This window comes from Arachis hypogaea, chromosome 13 (assembly GCF_003086295.3).
Source record: "Arachis hypogaea cultivar Tifrunner chromosome 13, arahy.Tifrunner.gnm2.J5K5, whole genome shotgun sequence".
Lineage (NCBI taxonomy): Eukaryota > Viridiplantae > Streptophyta > Magnoliopsida > Fabales > Fabaceae > Arachis > Arachis hypogaea.
Window position 1 is genome coordinate 60,816,777 of NC_092048.1, and position 21,068 is coordinate 60,837,844.

Consider the following 21,068-nt stretch of genomic DNA (forward strand, 5'->3'; position numbering starts at 1 on the left):
AAAAGTAACTAGATCCTACTAAAAACATACTAAAAACAATGCCAAAAAGCGTATAAATTATCCGCTCATCACAACACCAAACTTAAATTGTTGCTTGTCCCCAAGCAACTGAAAATCAAATAGGATAAAAAGAAGAGAATATACTATAAATTCTAAACTATCAATGAATCATAGCTTCAATCAAATGAGCGGGACTTATAACTTTTTGCCTCTTGAATAGTTTTGGCATCTCACTTTATCCATTGAGGTTCAGAATGATTGGCATCTATAGGAACTCAGAGTTCAGATAGTGTTATTGATTCTCCTAGTTCAGTATGATGATTCTTGAACACAGCTATTTCATGAGTCTTGGCCGTGGCCCTAAGCACTTTGTTTTCCAGTATTACCACCGGATACATAAATGCCACAGACACATAATTGGGTGAACCTTTTCAGATTGTGACTCAGCTTTCCTTCTTCAACCTCTGAATCTGATTTCTGCTCAAGTCCCTTAATTTCAGCCAGAAAATACCTGAAATCACAGAAAAACACACAAACTCATAGTAAAGTCCAGAAATGTGAATTTAACATAAAAACTAATGAAAACATCCCTAAAAGTAACTAGATCCTACTAAAAACATACTAAAAACAATGCCAAAAAGCGTATAAATTATCCGCTCATCACAACACCAAACTTAAATTGTTGCTTGTCCCCAAGCAACTGAAAATCAAATAGGATAAAAAGAAGAGAATATACTATAAATTCTAAACTATCAATGAATCATAGCTTCAATCAAATGAGCGGGACTTATAGCTTTTTGCCTCTTGAATAGTTTTGGCATCTCACTTTATCCATTGAGGTTCAGAATGATTGGCATCTATAGGAACTCAGAGTTCAGATAGTGTTATTGATTCTCCTAGTTCAGTATGATGATTCTTGAACACAGCTATTTCATGAGTCTTGGCCGTGGCCCTAAGCACTTTGTTTTCCAGTATTACCACCGGATACATAAATGCCACAGACACATAATTGGGTGAACCTTTTCAGATTGTGACTCAGCTTTCCTTCTTCAACCTCTGAATCTGATTTCTACTCAAGTCCCTCAATTTCAGCCAGAAAATACCTGAAATCACAGAAAAACACACAAACTCATAGTAAAGTCCAGAAATGTGAATTTAACATAAAAACTAATGAAAACATCCCTAAAAGTAACTAGATCCTACTAAAAACATACTAAAAACAATGCCAAAAAGCGTATAAATTATCCGCTCATCACAACACCAAACTTAAATTGTTGCTTGTCCCCAAGCAACTGAAAATCAAATAGGATAAAAAGAAGAGAATATACTATAAATTCTAAACTATCAATGAATCATAGCTTCAATCAAATGAGCGGGACTTATAGCTTTTTGCCTCTTGAATAGTTTTGGCATCTCACTTTATCCATTGAGGTTCAGAATGATTGGCATCTATAGGAACTCAGAGTTCAGATAGTGTTATTGATTCTCCTAGTTCAGTATGATGATTCTTGAACACAGCTATTTCATGAGTCTTGGCCGTGGCCCTAAGCACTTTGTTTTCCAGTATTACCACCGGATACATAAATGCCACAGACACATAATTGGGTGAACCTTTTCAGATTGTGACTCAGCTTTCCTTCTTCAACCTCTGAATCTGATTTCTACTCAAGTCCCTCAATTTCAGCCAGAAAATACCTGAAATCACAGAAAAACACACAAACTCATAGTAAAGTCCAGAAATGTGAATTTAACATAAAAACTAATGAAAACATCCCTAAAAGTAACTAGATCCTACTAAAAACATACTAAAAACAATGCCAAAAAGCGTATAAATTATCCGCTCATCACAACACCAAACTTAAATTGTTGCTTGTCCCCAAGCAACTGAAAATCAAATAGGATAAAAAGAAGAGAATATACTATAAATTCCAAACTATCAATGAAACATAGCTTCAATCAAATGAGCGGGACTTATAGCTTTTTGCCTCTTGAATAGTTTTGGCATCTCACTTTATCCATTGAGGTTCAGAATGATTGGCATCTATAGGAACTCAGAGTTTAGATAGTGTTATTGATTCTCCTAGTTCAGCATGATGATTCTTGAACACAACTATTTCATGAGTCTTGGCCGTGGCCCTAAGCACTTTGTTTTCCAGTATTACCACCGGATACATAAATGCCACAGACACATAATTGGGTGAACCTTTTCAGATTGTGACTCAGCTTTCCTTCTTCAACCTCTGAATCTGATTTCTGCTCAAGTCCCTCAATTTTAGCCAGAAAATACCTGAAATCACAGAAAAACACACAAACTCATAGTAAAGTCCAGAAATGTGAATTTAACATAAAAACTAATGAAAACATCCCTAAAAGTAACTAGATCCTACTAAAGGGAAAAGAACTTGCTAGGAAAGCCTTAGGAAAGCTTCATAGAGGGATTCACCTTCTTTCTGTCTGAAGGTTTGAACATCCACTCTAAGCTTGCTCAGCTTTTGAGGAGGAAAGAACTTGGCTAGGAAAGCCTTGACCAGCTTATCCCAAGAGTTCAGGCTATCCTTAGGTTGAGAGTCCAACCATACTCTAGCTCTGTCTCTTACAGCAAAAGGGAAAAGCATGAGCCTGTAGACTTCAGGATCTACTCCATTAGTCTTAACAGTATCACATATCTGCAAGAATTCAGTTAAGAACTGAAAAGGATCTTCAGATGGAAGTCCATGAAACTTGCAGTTCTGTTGCATCAGAGAAACTAATTGAGGTTTCAGCTCAAAGTTGTTTGCTCCAATGGTAGGAATGGAGATGCTTCTTCCATGTAAATTGGAATTAGGTGTAGTAAAGTCACCAAGCATCCTCCTTGAATTATTATTATTTTCGGCTGCCATCTCCTCTTCCTATTCGAAAATTTTTGAAAGGTTATCTCTGGATTGTTGTAATTTAGCTTCTCTTAATTTTTTCTTCAGGGTCCTTTCAGGTTCTGGATCTGCTTCAACAAGAATATTCTTGTCCTTGCTCCTGCTCATATGACAAAGAAGAAGGCACAGAAAAATAATAATAATAATAATAATAATATGGATCCTTTATACCACAGTATAGAGGTCCTTGTGTTAGTAGAAGAAAAGGAGAAGACAAAGAATGTGATGTAAAGAAGGAAACACAACTGTGAGGAGAGCAGAGATGTGAGATGAGATGTTAGTGAATGAATAAATAAATAGAAGGAGATGAGAGAGAAGGAATTTTCAAAAATAAATTTTGAAAAAGAGTTAGTGATTTTTGAAAATAGTTTTTTTTTTTTGAAAAATGTTAGTAGTTTTTCGAAAATTAAGATTTAAAAATTAAAATAATAGTTAATTAAAAAGAAATTTTGAAAAAGAAGGAAGGGATTTTCGAAAATGAGAGAGAGAGAGTTAGTTAGGTAGTTTTGAAAAAGATAAGAAACAAACAAAAAGTTAGTTAGTTAGTTGAAACAAATTTTGAAAAGATAAGAAGTTAGGAAGTTAGAAAAGATATTTTGAAATCAAATTTTTGAAAAAGATAAGATAAGAAGATATTTTGAAAAGATATGATTGAAATTAGTTTTTGAAAAAGATTTGAATTTTTTGAAATCACAATTAATGACTTGATTCACAAGAAATCACAAGATATGATTCTAGAACTTAAAGTTTGAATCTTTCTTAACAAGCAAGTAACAAACTTGAAATTTTTGAATCAAAACATTAATTGTTATTGTTATTTTCGAAAATTTGTGATAAAAATAAGAAAAAGATTTTTGAAAAATTTTTGGAATTTTCGAAAATAACTAAGAAATTTGAAAAAGATTTGATTTTTGAAAAAGATTTTGAAAAAGTGAAGATTTTCAAATTGAAAATTTGATTTGACTCATAAGAAACAACTTGATTTTTAAAAATTTTTGAAAAAGTCAACTCAAATTTTCGAATTTGTGAGAGAAAAGAGGGAAAGATATTTTTTTGTTTTTTGAAATCTTTATGATGAGAGAGAAAAACACTAAAAAGATGCAATGTATGAAATTTTTAGATCAAAAAATGTGATGCATGCAAGAATGCTATGAATGTCAAGATGAACACCAAGAACACTATGAATGTCAAGATGAACATCATAGACACAATTTTGAAAAATTTTTAATGCAAAGAAAACATGCAAGACACCAAACTTAGAATTCTTTAATGCTTAGACACTAAGAATTTAAGAATGCATATGAAAAACAAGAAAAGACACAAAACATGCAAATGCAAAGATCAAACAAGAAGACATACCAAGAACAACTTGAAGATCATGAAGAACACTATGAATGCATGAATTTTCGAAAAATGCAAGATGCACATGCAATTGACACCAAACTTATAACATGACACAAGACTCAAACAAGAAACACAAAAAATATTTTTTATTTTTATGATTTTCTAATTTTTTATGGATTTTCTATTTGCCGGGGATTGTTCGAGTTTGGACAACTGACGGTTCATCTTGTTGCTCAGATTAGGTAACTTTCTTTTCGTTTTCTTTTCAAAAAGTTTTCAAAAAATTTTTTTTAAAGATCTTTCAAAAATTTTCTCCTTTGTTTTCGAAAAAAAAAATGTTTTCAAAAATCTATTTTTCTTCAGAATTTTTAAGAATGAATTCTAGTGTTTCATGAAGCATGTTGAAGCCTGGCTGGCTGTAAAGCCATGTCTAAATTCTTTTGGACTGAAGTTTTGGCTTAAAATTGAATGAATTACACTCATATTTTGACTAAAGCTTGGCTGGCTATTAAGCCATGCCTGACCCTTTGATTGGAGCTTTAGACTAACATGGCAAGATTCCTGAAATTCATATTAAAAATTTTGGAATCCTTATTTTTCTTTTTCAAATGATTTTCGAAAAAATTAAAAGAAAATACAAAAAAAATCATAAAATCATAAAAATCAAAAATATTTTTATGTTTCTTGTTTGAGTCTTGAGTCATGTTATAAGTTTGGTGTCAATTGCATGTGCATCTTGCATTTTTTCGAAAATTCATGCATTCATAGTGTTCTTCATGATCTTCAAGTTGTTCTTGGTAAGACTTCTTGTTTGATCTTTGCATTTGCATGTTTTGTGTCTTTTCTTGTTTTTCATATGCGTTCTTGAATTCTTAGTGTCTAAGCATTAAAGAATTCTAAGTTTGGTGTCTTGCATGTTTTCTTTGCATTAAAAATTTTTCAAAAATATGTTCTTGATGTTCATCATGATATTCACGGTGTTCTTGGTGTTCATCTTGACATTCATAGCATTCTTGCATACATTCATAGTTTTGATCCATAACTTTCATGCATTGCATCATTTTTCTTGTTTTTCTCTCTCACCATAAAAATTCAAAAATAAAAAAAATATCTTTCCCTTTTTCTCTCTTAAAATTTCGAAAATTAGATTTGACATTTTCAAAAATTTTTAAAATCTAGTTGTTCTTATGAGTCAAATCAAATTTTCAATTTAAAAATCTCATCTTTTTCAAAAATCTTTTTCAAAAATAAAATCTTTTTCATTTTTCTTAGTTATTTTCGAAAATTTTAAAAATATTTTTCAAAAATATTTTTCTTATTTTTATATCAAATTTTCGAAAATAACAAATAACAATTAATGTTTTGATTCAAAAATTTCAAGTTTGTTACTTGCTTATTAAGAAAGATTCAAACTTTGAGTTCTAGAATCATATCTTGTGATTTCTTGTGAATCAAGTCATTAATTGTGATTTTAAAAATCAAATCTTTTTCAAAACTAATTTCAATCATATCTTTTCAAAATATCTTCTTATCTTATCTTTGTTAAAAAGTTGGTTTCAAAATATCTTTTCTAACCTCCTAACTTCTTATCTTTTCAAAATTTGTTTCAACTAACTAACTAACTTTTTGTTTGTTTCTTAACTTTTTCAAAACTACCTAACTAACTCTCTCTCTCTAATTTTCGAAAATATCTTCCCTCTTTTTCAAAAATTTCTTTTTAATTAACTAATTATTCTTATTTTTATTTTTGATTTAAAAAAAAATTTCGAAAAATACTAACATTTTTCAAAAACCATTTTCGAAAATCACTAACTCTTTTTCAAAAATATTTTTCGAAAATTCTTCCTCTCCCATCTTATTCTATTTATTTATTCATTTACTAACATCTCATCTCACATCTCAACCCTCCTCACAGTTGTGTTTCTTCCATTACATTACATTCTTTGTCTCCCCCTCTTCTTCTACTCACACAGGGATCCCTATACTGTGGTATAAAGGATCTCTATTATTATTATTATTTTTCTGTGCCCTCTTCTTTGTCATATGAGCAGGAGCAAGGATAGGAACATTCTTGTGGAAGCAGATCCAGAACCTGAAAGGACTCTGAAAAGGAAACTAAGAGAAGCTAAAATACAACAATCCAGAGATAACCTTTCAGAAATTTTCGAACAGGAAGAGGAGATGGCAGCCGAAAATAATAATAATGTAAGGAAGATGCTTGGTGACTTTACTGCACCTAATTCCAATTTACATGGAAGAAGCATCTCCATTCCTGCCATTGGAGCAAACAACTTTGAGCTGAAACCTCAATTAGTTTCTCTGATGCAGCAGAACTGCAAGTTTCATGGACTTCCATCTGAAGATCCTTTTCAGTTCTTAACTGAATTCTTGCAGATATGTGATACTGTTAAGACTAATGGAGTAGATCCTGAAGTCTACAGGCTCATGCTTTTCCCTTTTGCTGTAAGAGACAGAGCTAGAGTGTGGTTGGATTCTCAACCCAAGGATAGCCTGAACTCTTGGGATAAGCTGGTCAAGGCTTTCTTAGCCAAGTTCTTTCCTCCTCAAAAGCTGAGCAAGCTTAGAGTGGATGTTCAAACCTTCAGACAGAAAGAAGGTGAATCCCTCTATGAAGCTTGGGAGAGATACAAAGGACTGACCAAAAAGTGTGCTTCTGACATGCTTTCAGAGTGGACCATCCTGGATATATTCTATGATGGTCTGTCTGAGTTATCTAAGATGTCATTGGATACCTCTGCAGGTGGATCCATTCACCTGAAGAAAACGCCTGCAGAAGCTCAAGAACTCATTGACATGGTTGCAAATAACCAGTTCATGTACACTTCTGAGAGGAATCCTGTGAATAATGGGACACCTATGAAGAAGGGAGTTCTTGAAGTTGATACTCTGAATGCCATATTGGCTCAGAATAAAATATTGACTCAGCAAGACAATATGATCTCTCAGAGTCTGCATGGAATGCAAGTTGCATCCAACAGTACTCAAGAGGCTTCTTATGCAGAAGAAGCTTATGATCCTGAGAACCCTACAATAGCAGAGGAAAATTACTTAGGTGAACCTTATGGAAACACCTATAACTCATCATGGAGAAATCATCCAAATTTCTCATGGAAGGGTCAAAAGCCTCAACAAGGCTTTAATAATGGTGGAAGAAACAGGTTTAACAATAATAAACCTTTTCCATCATCCACTCAGCAACAGACAGAGAACTCTGAACAAAATACTTCTAATTTAGCAAACTTAGTATCTAATCTATCTAAGGCCACTGTGAGTTTCATGAATGAGACAAGGTCTTCCATTAGAAATTTGGAAGCACAAGTGTGCCAGCTGAGTAAGAGGATCACTGAAATCCCTCCTAGTACTCTCCCAAGCAATACAGAAGAGAACCCAAAAGGAGAGTGCAAGGCCATAGACATAAGCATCATGGCTGAACCTATGAGGAGAGGAGAGGACGTGAATCCCAAGGAGGAAGACCTCCTGGGACGTCCAATGACCAATAAGGAGCTTCCCTCTGAGGAACCAAAGGAATTTGAGACTCATCTAGAGACCATAGAGATTCCATTGAACCTCCTTATGCCCTTCATGAGCTCTGATGAGTATTCCTCTACTGAAGAGAATGAGGATGTTACTGAAGAGCAAACTGCCAAGTTCCTTGGTGCAATCATGAAGCTAAATGCCAAATTATTTGGCATTGATACTTGGGAAGTTGAACCTCCCTTGTTCATCAATGAACTAATTGACCTGGATCAACTGACATTGCCTCAGAAGAGACAGGATCCTGGGAAGTTCATAATACCTTGTACCATAGGCACCATGATCTTCAAGGCTCTGTGTGACCTTGGTTCAGGAATAAACCTCATGCCCCTCTCTGTAATAGAGAAACTGGGAATCTATGGGGTGCAAGCTGCTAGAATCTCATTAGAGATGGCAGACAATTCAAGAAAATAGGCTTATGGACAAGTAGAGGACGTGTTAGTAAAGGTTGAAGGCCTTTACATCCCTGCTGATTTCATAGTCCTGGATACTGGAAAGGAAGAGGATGAATCCATCATCCTAGGAAGACCTTTCCTAGCCACAGCAAGAGCTGTGATTGATGTTGACAGAGGTGAACTAGTCCTTCAATGGAATGAGGACTCCCTTGTGTTTAAAAATCAAGGATCTCCCTCTGCAACCATGGAGAGGAAGCATGAAAAGCTTCGCTCAAAACAGAGTCAACCAGAGCCCCCACAATCAAACTCTAAGTTTAGTGTTGGGAGGCCACAACCAAACTCTAAGTTTGGTGTTGAAATCCCATATCCAAACTCTAAGTTTGGTGTTGGAGAGTCTCAACAATGCTCTGAATATTTGTGAGGGTCCATGAGAGCCCACTGTCAAGCTATTGACATTAAAGAAGCGCTTGTTGGGAGGCAACCCAATTTTTATTTATCTAACAATATTTTTCTTAGTTACATCTCTTTATAGGTTCATGATCATGTGGAGTCACAAAATAAATATAAAAATTGAAAATGGAATCAAAAACAGCAGAAGAAAAATCATACCCTGGAGGAGCATCTGCCTGGCGTTCAACGCCAGAACAGAGCATGGTTCTGGCGCTGAACGCCCAAAATGGGCAGCATCCTGGCGCTGAACGCCCAGAACAAGCATGGTTCTGGCGTTCAACGCCAGAAAAGGCAGCAAATGGGCGTTGAACGCCCAAAATGGGCACCAACCTGGCGCTGAACACCCAGAGTAGTGTGCAAAGGCATTTTGCATGCCTAAATTGGTGCAGGGATGTAAATGCCTTGACACCTCAAGATCTGTGTACCCCACAGGATCACCTCAAGATCTGTGGACCCCACAGGATCCCCACCTACCTCCACTCACTCTCTTCTCTCTTCTCAATCATCCTCTATTCCCAATAAACACTCTTCCCTATTAACCCTTTACCACTCACATCCATACACCCACTTACCTTCAAAATTCAACATCTCTTTCCCACCCAATCGCACCCATATGGCCGAATATACACCTCCCTCCATCTCCTCCATATCTTCTTCTTCTTTTTCTATTCTTTCTTCTTTTGCTCGAGGGCGAGCAACATTCTAAGTTTGGTGTGGTAAAAGCATAGCTTTTTGTTTTTCCATAACCATTGATGGCACCTAAGGCCAGAGAAACCTCTAGAAAAAGGAAAGGGAAGACAAAAGCTTCCATCAAGGGTCTATAGCTCAGTGGTAGAACATTTGACTGCAAATCAAGAGATCCTTGAGTTACCTCAGGGGATACATTTTCTTCCACACAATTATTGGAAGCAACTAAGGGTGGAACATCAAGAGCACTCCATCATCCTTCATGAAATCAGAGAAGATCTAAAAGCAATGAAGGAGGAGCAACAAAGGCAAGGAAGAGACATAGAAGAGCTCAAGGACATCATTGGTTCCTCAAGAAGGAAACGCCACCATCACTAAGGTGGATTCATTCCTTGTTCTTAATTCTTCTGTTTTTCGTTTTCTATGCTATGTGCTTATTTGTGTTTGTGTCTTCATTACATGATCATTAGTAGTTAGTAACTTTGTCTTAAAGTTATGAATGTCCTATGAATCCATCACCTCTCTTAAATGAAAAATGTTTTAATTCAAAAGAACAAGAAGTACATGAGTTTCGAATTTATCCTTGAACTTAGCTTAATTATATTGATGTGGTGACAATGCTTCTTGTTTTCTGAATGTATGCTTGAACAGTGCATATGTCTTTTGAAGTTGTTGTTCAAGAATGTTAAATATGTTGGCTCTTGAAAGAATGATGACTAGGAGACATGTTATTTGATAATCTGAAAAATCATAAAAATGATTCTTGAAGCAAGAAAAAGCAGCAAAGAACAAAGCTTGCAGAAAAAAAAATAGGCGAAAAAAATTAGAAAGAAAAAGAAAAAGCAAGCAGAAAAAGCCAAAAGCTCTTAAAACCAAGAGGCAAGAGAAAAAAGCCAATAACCCTTAAAACCAAAAGGCAAGGGCAATAAAAAGGATCCCAAGGCTTTGAGCATCAGTGGATAGGAGGGCCTAAAATGAATAAAATCCTGGTCTAAGCGGCTAAACCAAGCTGTCCCTAACCATGTGCTTGTGGCGTGAAGGTGTCAAGTGAAAAATTGAGACCGAGCGGTTAAAGTCAAGGTCCAAAGCAAAAAAAGAGTGTGCTTAAGAACCCTGGACACCTCTAATTGGGGACTTTAGCAAAGCTGAGTCACAATCTGAAAAGGTTCACCCAATTATGTGTCTATGGCATTTATGTATCCGGTGGTAATACTGGAAAACAAAGTGCTTAGGGCCACGGCCAAGACTCACAAAGAATCTGTGTTCAAGAATCATCATACTGAACTAGGAGAATTAATAACACTATCTGAACCCTGAGTTCCTATAGATGCCAATCATTCTGAATCTCAATGGATAGATTGAGATGCCAAAACTATTCAAGAGGCAAAAAGCTATAAGTCCCGCTCATATGATTGAAGCTATGTTTCATTGATAGTTTGGAATTTATAGTATATTCTCTTCTTTTTATCCTAATTGATTTTCAGTTGCTTGGGGACAAGCAACAATTTAAGTTTGGTGTTGTGATGACCGGATAATTTATACGCTTTTTGACATTATTTTTAGTATGTTTTTAGTAGGATCTAGTTACTTTTAGGGATGTTTTCATTAGTTTTTATGTTAAATTCACATTTCTGGACTTTACTATGAGTTTGTGTATTTTTCTATGATTTTAGGTATTTTCTTGCTGAAATTGAGGGACTTGAGCAAAAATCAAATTCAGAGGTTGAAGAAGGACTGCTGATGCTGTTGGATTCTGACCTCCCTGCACTCAAAGTGAATTTTCTGGAGCTACAGAACTCGAAATGGCGCGCATCTAATTGCGTTGGAAAGTAGACATCTAGGGCTTTCCAGCAAAATATAATAGTCCATACTTTGGCCAAGAATAGACGACGTAAACTGGCGTTCAACGCCAGCTTTCTGCCCAAATCTGGCGTCCAGCGCCAGAAAAGGAGCCAAAACCAGAGTTGAACGCCCAAACTGGCACAAAAGCTGGCGTTCAACTCCAAGAAGGACCTCTACACGTGCAACACTCAAGCTCAGCCCAAGCACACACCAAGTGGGCCCCGGAAGTGGATTTATGCATCAATTACTTACTCATGTAAACCCTAGTAGCTAGTTTATTATAAATAGGACATTTTACTAGTCTTTTTAACAATCTTTGGATTATCTATTAATCTATTGATCACGTTTTGGGGGCTGGCCATCTCGGCCATGCCTGAACCTTTCACTTATGTATTTTCAACGGTAGAGTTTCTACACTCCATAGATTAAGGTGTGGAGCTCTGCTGTTCCTCAAAGATTAATGCAAAGTACTACTGTTTTCTATTCTATTCATCTTATTTCCCTTCTAAGATATTCATTCGCACTTCAACCTGAATGTGATGAACGTGACAATCATCATCATTCCCTATGAACGCGTGCCTGACAACCACTTCCGTTCTACATTAGAATTGAATGAGTATCTCTTAGATCTCTTAATCGGAATCTTTGTGGTGTAAGCTAGAATGATGGCGGCATTCAAGAGAATCCGGAAGGTCTAAACCTTGTCTGTGGTATTCCGAGTAGGATTCAATGATTGAATGACTGTGACGAGCTCCAAACTCGCGATTGCAGGGCGTTAGTGACAGACGCAAAAGGATAGTAAATTCTATTCCAGCATGATCGAGAACCGACAGATGAATAGTCGTGCCGTGACAGGGTGCGTTGACCATTTTCACTGAGAGGATAAGATGAAGCCATTGACAAGGGTGATGCCTCCAGACGATTAGCCGTGCCGTGACAGGGCATTGGATCATTTTCCTGAGAGATGACCGAAAGTAGCCATTGACAGTGGTGATGTATCACATAAAGCCAGCCATGGAAAGGAGTAAGACTGACTGGATGAAGATAGCAGGAAAGCAGAGGTTCAGAGGAACGAAAGCATCTCCATTCGCTTATCTGAAATTCCTACCAATGATTTACATAAGTACCTTTATCCCTATTCTATTAATTATTATTCGAAAACACCATTATCAATTTATATCTGCCTAACTGAGATTTGCAAGGTGACCATAGCTTGCTTCATACCAACAATCTCCGTGGGATTCGACCCTTACTCACGTAAGGTATTACTTGGACGACCCAGTGCACTTGCTGGTTAGTTACACGGAGTTGTGAACCATGGTCTTGGCATCATGTTTTTGGCGCCATTTCCAGGGAAAGAAAGTGCGGCTAACTAGATAATTAGCTACAGGTGCATACCAAGGGACTATCTCAGATACTTCTTGCAGGTTATCAAATGGGAAATTATCAGCTATAGGAGTGGAGTCATCTGTAATATGTTCAAGGCAACTCAAGTGGTCTGCCACTAAATTCTGGTTACCACTCCTGTCCTTAATTTCCAAATCAAATTCTTGTAATAGCAGTATCCAACGTATAAGCCTTGGTTTGGATTCTTTTTTAGCTAATAAATACTTTAGAGCTGCGTGGTCTGAATACACTACTACTTTAGTACCAAGTAAATAGGCTCGGAATTTATCCAGAGCAAAAACAATAGCAAGAAGCTCTTTCTCAGTAGTAGTGTAATTCGACTGAGCGGCATCTAAATTTTTAGACGCGTAAGCAATAACAAAAGGATCCTTACCTTCACACTGAGCCAGTGCTGCTCCTACTGCTTGGTTGGAAGCATTACACATTATTTTAAATGGTTGGCTCCAGTCTGGTCCTCTTACAATCGGAGCTTGAGTCAGGGCGGTTTTCAGCTTATCAAACGCTTGTTTGCAATTTTCACTGAACTCGAACTCAATATCTTTCTGCAGTAGCCTGGATACGGGAAGTGCTACCTTACTGAAGTCCTTAATGAATCTCCTGTAAAAACCTGCATGGCCAAGGAACGAACGGACTTCCCTCACAGAAGACGGGTAAGTTAAACTAGAAACAACATCCACCTTTGCTGGATCTATAGAAATGCCAGTATTAGACACAACATGTCCTAGTACAATCCCTTGTTTAACCATAAAGTGACATTTTTCAAAATTTAATACAAGGTTTGTATTGACACATCTATCTAATACTCTAGATAATCCATCTAAGCAAAGGCTAAAGGAATCGCCATAAACGCTAAAATCATCCATAAAAACTTCCATGCAGTCCTCAATAAGGTCAGAGAAAAGACTCATCATGCACCTCTGAAAAGTAGCTGGTGCATTGCACAAGCCAAAGGGCATTCTCTTGTAAGCATAAGTCCCAAAGGACATGTAAAAGTGGTCTTTTCCTGTTCCTTAGGAGCTATATGAATCTAGAAATAACCTGTGTAACCATCTAGAAAACAATAATGTGATTTACCTGACAGGCGATCCAGCATTTGATCAATGAATGGAAGAGGATAGTGATCCTTACGGGTGGCTTGGTTGAGGCGTCTGTAGTAAATGCAGACCCTCCAGGCGTTCTGAACTCTAGTTGCTATGAGCTCTCCATGCTCATTCTTCACTGTAGTGACTCCAGACTTCTTTGGCACTACTTGTACTGGGCTCACCCATTCACTGTCTGAGATGGGGTAGATGATGTCTGCCTCCAGTAGTCTAGTCACTTCCTTTTTGACAACCTCGAGGATAGTGGGGTTCAGTCTTCTCTGGGGTTGACGGACAGGTCTTGCTCCCTCTTCTAAAAATATTCTATGCTCACAGACTTGAGGGTTGATGCCTACTATGTCTCCCAAACTCCAACCAATTGCCTTTTTGTGTCTCCTCAGCACACCAAGTAACTGCTCTTCTTGTTGAGAAGTGAGCTCCCTTGCAATGATAACTGGAAACTTCTGCTTGTCTTCAAGGTAAGCATATTTGAGGTGTGGAGGAAGGGGTTTTAGCTCTAACTTCTGATCATGGTCAGGCTCTGGGTTGTCTGGAGCTGGTAACAATGGCAAAGCACTGTCATTGTCCTCTGAGAATGTCCCCACACTTGAACCTTGTCCAGTATGCTTCTCTTCAAGTTCCTCCTGATGGACTTCAGCCACGGTTTCATCTATAATGTCACACTTGAGGATAGAGTGATCCTCCAGAGGATGCGTCATAACTCCATTCAGGTTGAAGATCACTATTCGGCCATCTATTTCAAAAGAGTATGTTCCTGAAAAAAGCATCTAATTTAAACTTTGAGGTCTTTAAGAATGGCCTTCCGAGTAGGATTGATGATGGCTTGTCTGAGTCATTTTGGGGCATTTCCAGGATATAAAAATCAGTGGGGAACGTGAGTCCCTTAATGCCCACTAATACATCTTCAACAACTCCAACCACTGTAATAATACTTTTATCTACTAACATAAAACGAGTTGCCGACCTTTTTAAGGGAGGGAGCCTCAAAACATCATATATAGACAAAGGCATTATACTCACACATGCTCCTAAATCACACATGCAGTCAGAAATTATCACACCACCAATAGTACAATTAACTATACAAGGACCTGGGTCACTACACTTTTCAGGTAAACCTCCCATTAAAGTAGATATGGAACTACCTAAAGGAATAGTTTCTAATTCATTAATTTTGTCTTTATGTATACATAAATCTTTTAGAAACTTTGCATACTTAGGTACCTGTTGAATAACATCAAATAGAGGAACAGTTACCTCAGCCTTTTTGAATATCTCTACCATTTTTGGATCAGGTTCCAGCTGCTTCATGGGCTTCCTTGCAAGTTGTGGAAATCGAATAGGAGTGGTGTCTTCTACAGTGTCTGTGCCTTTTGATGCTTCCTCCTATGGTCGAGCTTCTTCTTTTTCAGCTATGTCCTGTATGTCTTCTTCCTCTTCAACATCTTCTATTTCCACTACCTCTTCAGCTGAGGCATGTTCTGGTGAGCTTGGCTCCTCCTGGTTCCTCTTCTACAGTCTGGTTCCGGACCTTAGGGTGATGGCATTAATACCACCCTTGGGATTAGGTAATGGTTGAGAGGGAATTCCACTGGAGCTCAAAGGTTGATTATTGGAGTTATTCATTGAACCAATCTGTGAGACAAGAGCTTGCAAAGTAGCATTCATACCATTTAGAATGGCATTAATGTTATTTTCTAGGGTCTGCTGTCTCCGATCAATTGATTGTAGTTAGTCATCATTAGCAGAAGAAGAAGGATAGGTAATTTGAGAGGTCTGCTATTGGGTATTCTGTGGTCCTTGGGATTGCCTCAGGTGAGGTGCCCTGTAAGGCTGGTACTGGTTCTGCTGCCTGTTGTTGTTGTTATTCCACCTCTGATTCCTCTGATTATCTCTGCCTCCTCTGTTGTTGTTGTTGTCCCTCTAATTCTGGTTAGAATTGTCCTGTCATCCATGGTTATAATTGCCACTTTGATTGTACCCTTGGTTGGGGCGGTCATAGAAGTTATGAGTGGCTGCCACGGTGTTGTCTTCCTACTGGAGCTGCGGACATTCATCAGTATAATGGCTATAATCAGCACAGACTCCGCAAACTCTCTGTGGGACTAACTGTTGGTTTTGCTATGGTGGAGAAGGTTGAGCTTGCTGAACTTGTTGTTGATTCAATTGCATCTGCTTCAGCAAGTTGGTCATTTCACAGATACTCTGAGTTAAAGCAACAGTCTCTCTGCTAGAGGATACTTCTGCAATGGCTTTTGCACGGCCTTGTTTCTGCCTGTGATTCCTAGTAGATTCAGCTAAGTCGCTGATCAATTGCCATGCCTCATCAATGGTCTTGTACTTTTTCATAGACCCATTGCTAGCACTTTCCAATGTGGTCTTGTCTTGGGGCCTCATGCCTTGTGTGACGTAACCGAGTAACACTATCTTGTCAATCATATGGTGGGGGCAAGCTTCTAGAAGATTACTGAAGCGCTCCCAGTACTCATAGAGAGTTTCAGAATCATCCTGAACAATCATGGAAATATCTTTTCTCAGTTTATCAGTAACTTCAGCTGGAAAGAACTTTCCCATGAATTCTCTTCTCAGTGTATCCTAGTTGGATACAATTGCTGCTGGTTGAGTGTAGTACCACTCTCTTGCCTTCCCCTCAAGAGAAAACGGGAAAGCTTTCAGCAAAATTGAAGTTTCATCTGCACCATCACGCTTGAAAGTAGAACAGGCTGCTTGAAAATCTCTCAGGTGCTTGATAGGCTCTTGAGCAGGCAAGCCATGAAACATGGGCATCAAATTGAGCAGTGCGGTCTTTTTTTCAAAGTCTGTAGCCACCGCTGGGTGATGTGCTTGAAATGATTGCATTGTAAAATCAGGGGCTCCAGCCTCCTGGATAGTAACTCTCCTTGCTGCTGCCATGTTACTTGCACGTAAAACAACCAAATCAGTAGAACGGGGGCTGGTTTCTTTCTCAAGTGACATTTCAGATCCTCCCTCAGAGAGGACTAACCGACGCCGAGCTTGCCTTATTCGTGAAATAGTTCTTTCAATCTCAGGATCGAATACTAGCAAGCTTAGGTCAGGAAGCGAACACGTCATCCAACGAAGGAAACAAGCAGCTCATAGTAGTAAAATAAAATAAAATGCAAATAAATAAAATCCAATCAATAACTTTAGCACTCTATTGCAACTCCCTGGAAACGGCGCCAAAAATTGATGTGGGCGGAAATTGGCGAGTTAAGAATTGTTATAAGATATGCGTTGCGAGTATAGTCCTCAACCAACCAGAAATCCGCTTATCAATTTAAAAAAGGGTGTCACAGAAATTAAAATTAAAATACTGGGAGTATGAATCCCAGGTCGTCTCCCAACGAGTTGCAGAAAAGTGTGCTATTTTATTAATCGGATGGTTTTCAAAAAGATTTGAGTTGAATGACAGAAAATTAAATCAGAGAATTAATGTGATTTAAATAAAAGCCTTGACTGGGAGTAGATTAGTTGGAAGCCCTATTCTTGTTGCAGTACTTTCAAGATTAATTGATAATTGGGGGTTGTTCTGTTTAGTTATCCCTTACTAGGTAAGGGAAAGTCAAACAAGTTGAAATGCTATTTCTATTCACAAGTCCCAGTCCGCTTACTTAGAAGGACTGGCGTTAGTGATTAGAGGGCAATCCAATAATAAACCCAATTATAATTTTTCCTTTGAGAATTCCAACTCAAGGGTTCCTTTCAATCAACTCCCCATCAAGTTAGGGAACTACTCACTCATTGTGAATGTGGAACTCATAACATAGGAAAGGGAATTAAAGAAAGACATGATAAATAAAACTCAAAAGAATCAATTAAAAATAAAAATAACTCTTGTATTAGTAAATTCTAAAATAATCCAATAGTAGAATTAAGTAAATTAAAGGACATGGAAGAATAAAGCCAAGTAAAGAAAACAAACTAGAATGACAAAGTCTTGATGAGGTAATAACTCTTCTCAAAATCCAAACGCAAAAAGCAATAGAAAATAAGAATCCTAAAAACTATGAATGTGTAGAAAGAAAAAACCTAGAGGAGAGGAAAACTAGATCTAAAAAACTAAAAATATGTGGAATGAATCTTGTTGTTGGTTTCTGCATGTTCCCTGGCTTTAGTTCGCTTTTCTGGGCCGAAAACTGGGTCAAAATAGGGCCCGAAATCGCCCCCAGCGATTCTGCAGATTATGTAGATCGCGCACGTCACGCGATCGCGTCATTCATGCGGACGCGTTATTCGGCGTTTTGCTTCTCCACGCTGACGCGTCGTCCACGCCTCCGCGTCACTTATGCTATTCCAATCCGCGCGGTTGCGTGAGCCATGCGGCCGCGTCACTGCGATTTCCTCTCTTTCGTGCGGTCGGGTGAGCCATGTGGCCGCGTCACTTCTCGCTGGTCATCTCCTTAATTTCTTGTGTTTCTTCCATTTTTGCAGGCTTCCTTTCCAATCTCCAACTCATTCGTGCCCTATAAAGCCTGAAACACTTAACACACAGATCACGGCATCGCATGGTGATGCACATAAACTAGTTATGCTACGATTTAGGAAATTGCACTATCGGCAAAATTCCTTCCGGCAGGTGCACCGGTTATCGTCAAGTAAAAACTCACAATAGAGTGAGGTCGAATCCCACAAGGATTGTTTGAGTGAGCAATTCGGATTAGAAGTGTGTTCTAGTTGAGCGGAATCAAGATTGAGATGAGAATTGCGGAATGTAAAATTGGCGGGAAAAGTAAATGACAAGAAATTGAAATGGCGGAATCTTAAATTGCATGAATTAAAGAGCAGAAACTAAATTGCTGAAATTAAAAGGGAATGGGGGTGATTGCATAAATTGAGTTGCAGAATGTAAAGAGAAGATGGAAATCAGAATTGGGGGATTCATTGGGTTATAGGAGATATTGAGATCTCCGAATCAAAACATGTTTATCTCTTCCTCAAGCAATGCGTTCATTGAATTTTGCTTGGCAATCTTATATGATTGGATCCCAATCCCTTGGCTCACCAATTCTCTCTAAAAATGAACAAATTCCCAATCCCTTGGTTTAAATGTTCATAAGAAGAGATGATGCTCGATCACTGATTATACCACACAGTTTCATGAACCACAATTTGGTAGGATTACATGTCACAATATCCATCCAAACCCCAATCCAATTCACTGTGAGAAAGCTTCTCTAGCATGAATCCTCCATTCCTTTCCCAAGGTTCCGAAGGATTCCAATTATGGGTAGTTTCTTTCCCAAGACAACTACCCAATGGAATTAGATCGAGAAGCTTTCTAACAAAATTCAAGAGAAAATATTGAAGAAGAAGATAAACTATTATTGATTCATTGAATTACAATAGAGCTCCCTAACCCAATGAAAGGGGGTTTAGTGAGTCATAGCTCTGAATTCAATTACAAAGATATGAAAACTAGCTAAAAGTGAAGGTAAAAGTCCCCCCTAACTTAAATTCTATCCTATTTATACACTTTCTATATTGAGCTTCTGTTGTGTTTCTTGGGCTTTGAGGCCTCTCCCTGCTTTCCTTTTGCTTTGGGTTTATGATCCATAATCTTGATGAGGCTGCTGATCCAAATTCTGTAACATTCATTGAGCCATCTTAGTGATAATCAAATAATAATACATGACTCAACAAATTGAAATTTCAGACTCATCAATTCTTCAGGCCCAATCCCATAAACCATGATATTCAATTGGGTATCATGCCAGAGTAAGTTTAAGTTAATGTTTGTGCTCAAAGACTAACTTAAACAGCAATATTTTTGGCCCAGAAACCTTTTCCAAGAGTGGCGTTTAAGTTGCAGTTTAAGCTTAAACTGCAGCTTAAACGCCAGACACTTCCAGTGAAGCCTTTTGTAGAAGCACGTTTAAGCTTCAGTTTAAGGTTAAACTGAAGCTTAAACGTGGAAATGGAAGAAGGCAGCCCTGGAGAGTCATGTAGTCGAACACGTTTAAGCTTCAGTTTAAGGTTAAACTGAAGCTTAAACGTGGAGATAGGAAGGGCAGCCCTGGAGGTCGAACACGTTTAAGCTCCAGTTTAAGGTTAAACTGGAGCTTAAACGTGGAAGAGGAGGAAGCCATCCTGGAGGTCGAACACGTTTAAGCTCCAGTTTAAGGTTAAACTGGAGCTTAAACGTGGAAGAGGAGGAAGCCATCCTGGAGGTCGAACACGTTTAAGCTCCAGTTTAAGGTTAAACTGGAGCTTAAACGTGGAAGAGGAGAAAGGTAGCCCTGGAGGTGTCGAACACGTTTAAGCTCCAGTTTAAGGTTAAACTGGAGCTTAAACGTGGAAATGGAGAAAGCAACCCTGGAGGAGAAACTTGGTCGAACACGTTTAAGCTCCAGTTTAAGGTCAAACTGGAGCTTAAACGTGGAAATGGCTCCCTGGTGCTTTTCCCCTTTCTGGCGTTTAACCTCCAGTTTAAGGTTAAACTGGAGGTTAAACGTGGAACCTCCCCCCTTGGTGCTCTTCTCACTTCTGGCGTTTAACCTCCAGTTTAAGGTCAAACTGGAGGTTAAACGTGGGCATGCTTCTTTGGTGAGACTTCCATTCTGGCGTTTAACCTCCAGTTTAAGGTTAAACTGGAGGTTAAACTTCAATTCCAGCATTTCTTAGCCTTCATGATTCTGGCGTTTAAGCTCCAGTTTAGCCTTAAACTGGAACTTAAACTCCACATGTGATATTCAAGCTTCCTTTATTGATTTTGTTGCTTCCTTGCTTAGCCTCTTCTTCCCTGAAATCATCCAAACAAATGCATCAAAGTCTTGCAAAATTTCATGAGAAATCTTCCATTCATAGCATTCAAGTAATATAACTAAAACTCATGGAATTTGCATCAAAATCATATTGTTTGGATGGTTCATTGCTTTGTTATTCTTTTAACCATTCTTGGTTACTTTAAGCTCAAGAAAATGCATAAAACCACTAAAACTTAACAGAAAAATACTAGTGAAACTAGCCTAAGATGCCTTGGCATCACAACACCAAACTTAATACTTGCTTGTCCCTAAGCAAGTCCTGAGTTATTTAAGAAGAAAGTATGAAACAGAAAGCAATTACATTGGCTATATTAGCAAGCATTTGAAGTTCCTCAGAAGGGTTTTATGCAGAAAGTTGCAGCATCACTTTTTCATTCTTATCAGGTAAGATTATCACTTTTTCATTGCATCCATCAAACACTGCTATGGCCTCTTGTTATTCTTATGTCCTTGGCACTTTTCTCTTCTTTGTTTTTCTTTTCTTTTTCTTAGAGCTCCTTTGCTCCTTGTTTGCTTAGTGTCATGTGTTGCACAAGCCTTTGGCATTTTCTTTTTCTTATCAGTGCACTACACATATCCACTTTATGCATTTTA

The 21,068-nt window shown here is 37.9% G+C and overlaps 2 non-coding genes across 2 annotated transcripts; one reads left to right on the forward strand and one right to left on the reverse strand.

The window, feature by feature from the left end:
- Positions 1 to 6,830: 6,830 nt before the first annotated feature.
- On the reverse strand, positions 6,831 to 6,938 carry LOC112739095 (small nucleolar RNA R71). Its single transcript, XR_003170036.1, has one exon. It is a non-coding gene; the product is annotated as a small nucleolar RNA R71 (small nucleolar RNA).
- A 9,184-nt stretch (positions 6,939 to 16,122) lies between these two features.
- LOC112738912 (small nucleolar RNA R71) lies at positions 16,123 to 16,230 on the forward strand. The gene has a single exon (XR_003169860.1). It is a non-coding gene; the product is annotated as a small nucleolar RNA R71 (small nucleolar RNA).
- Positions 16,231 to 21,068: the final 4,838 nt, after the last annotated feature.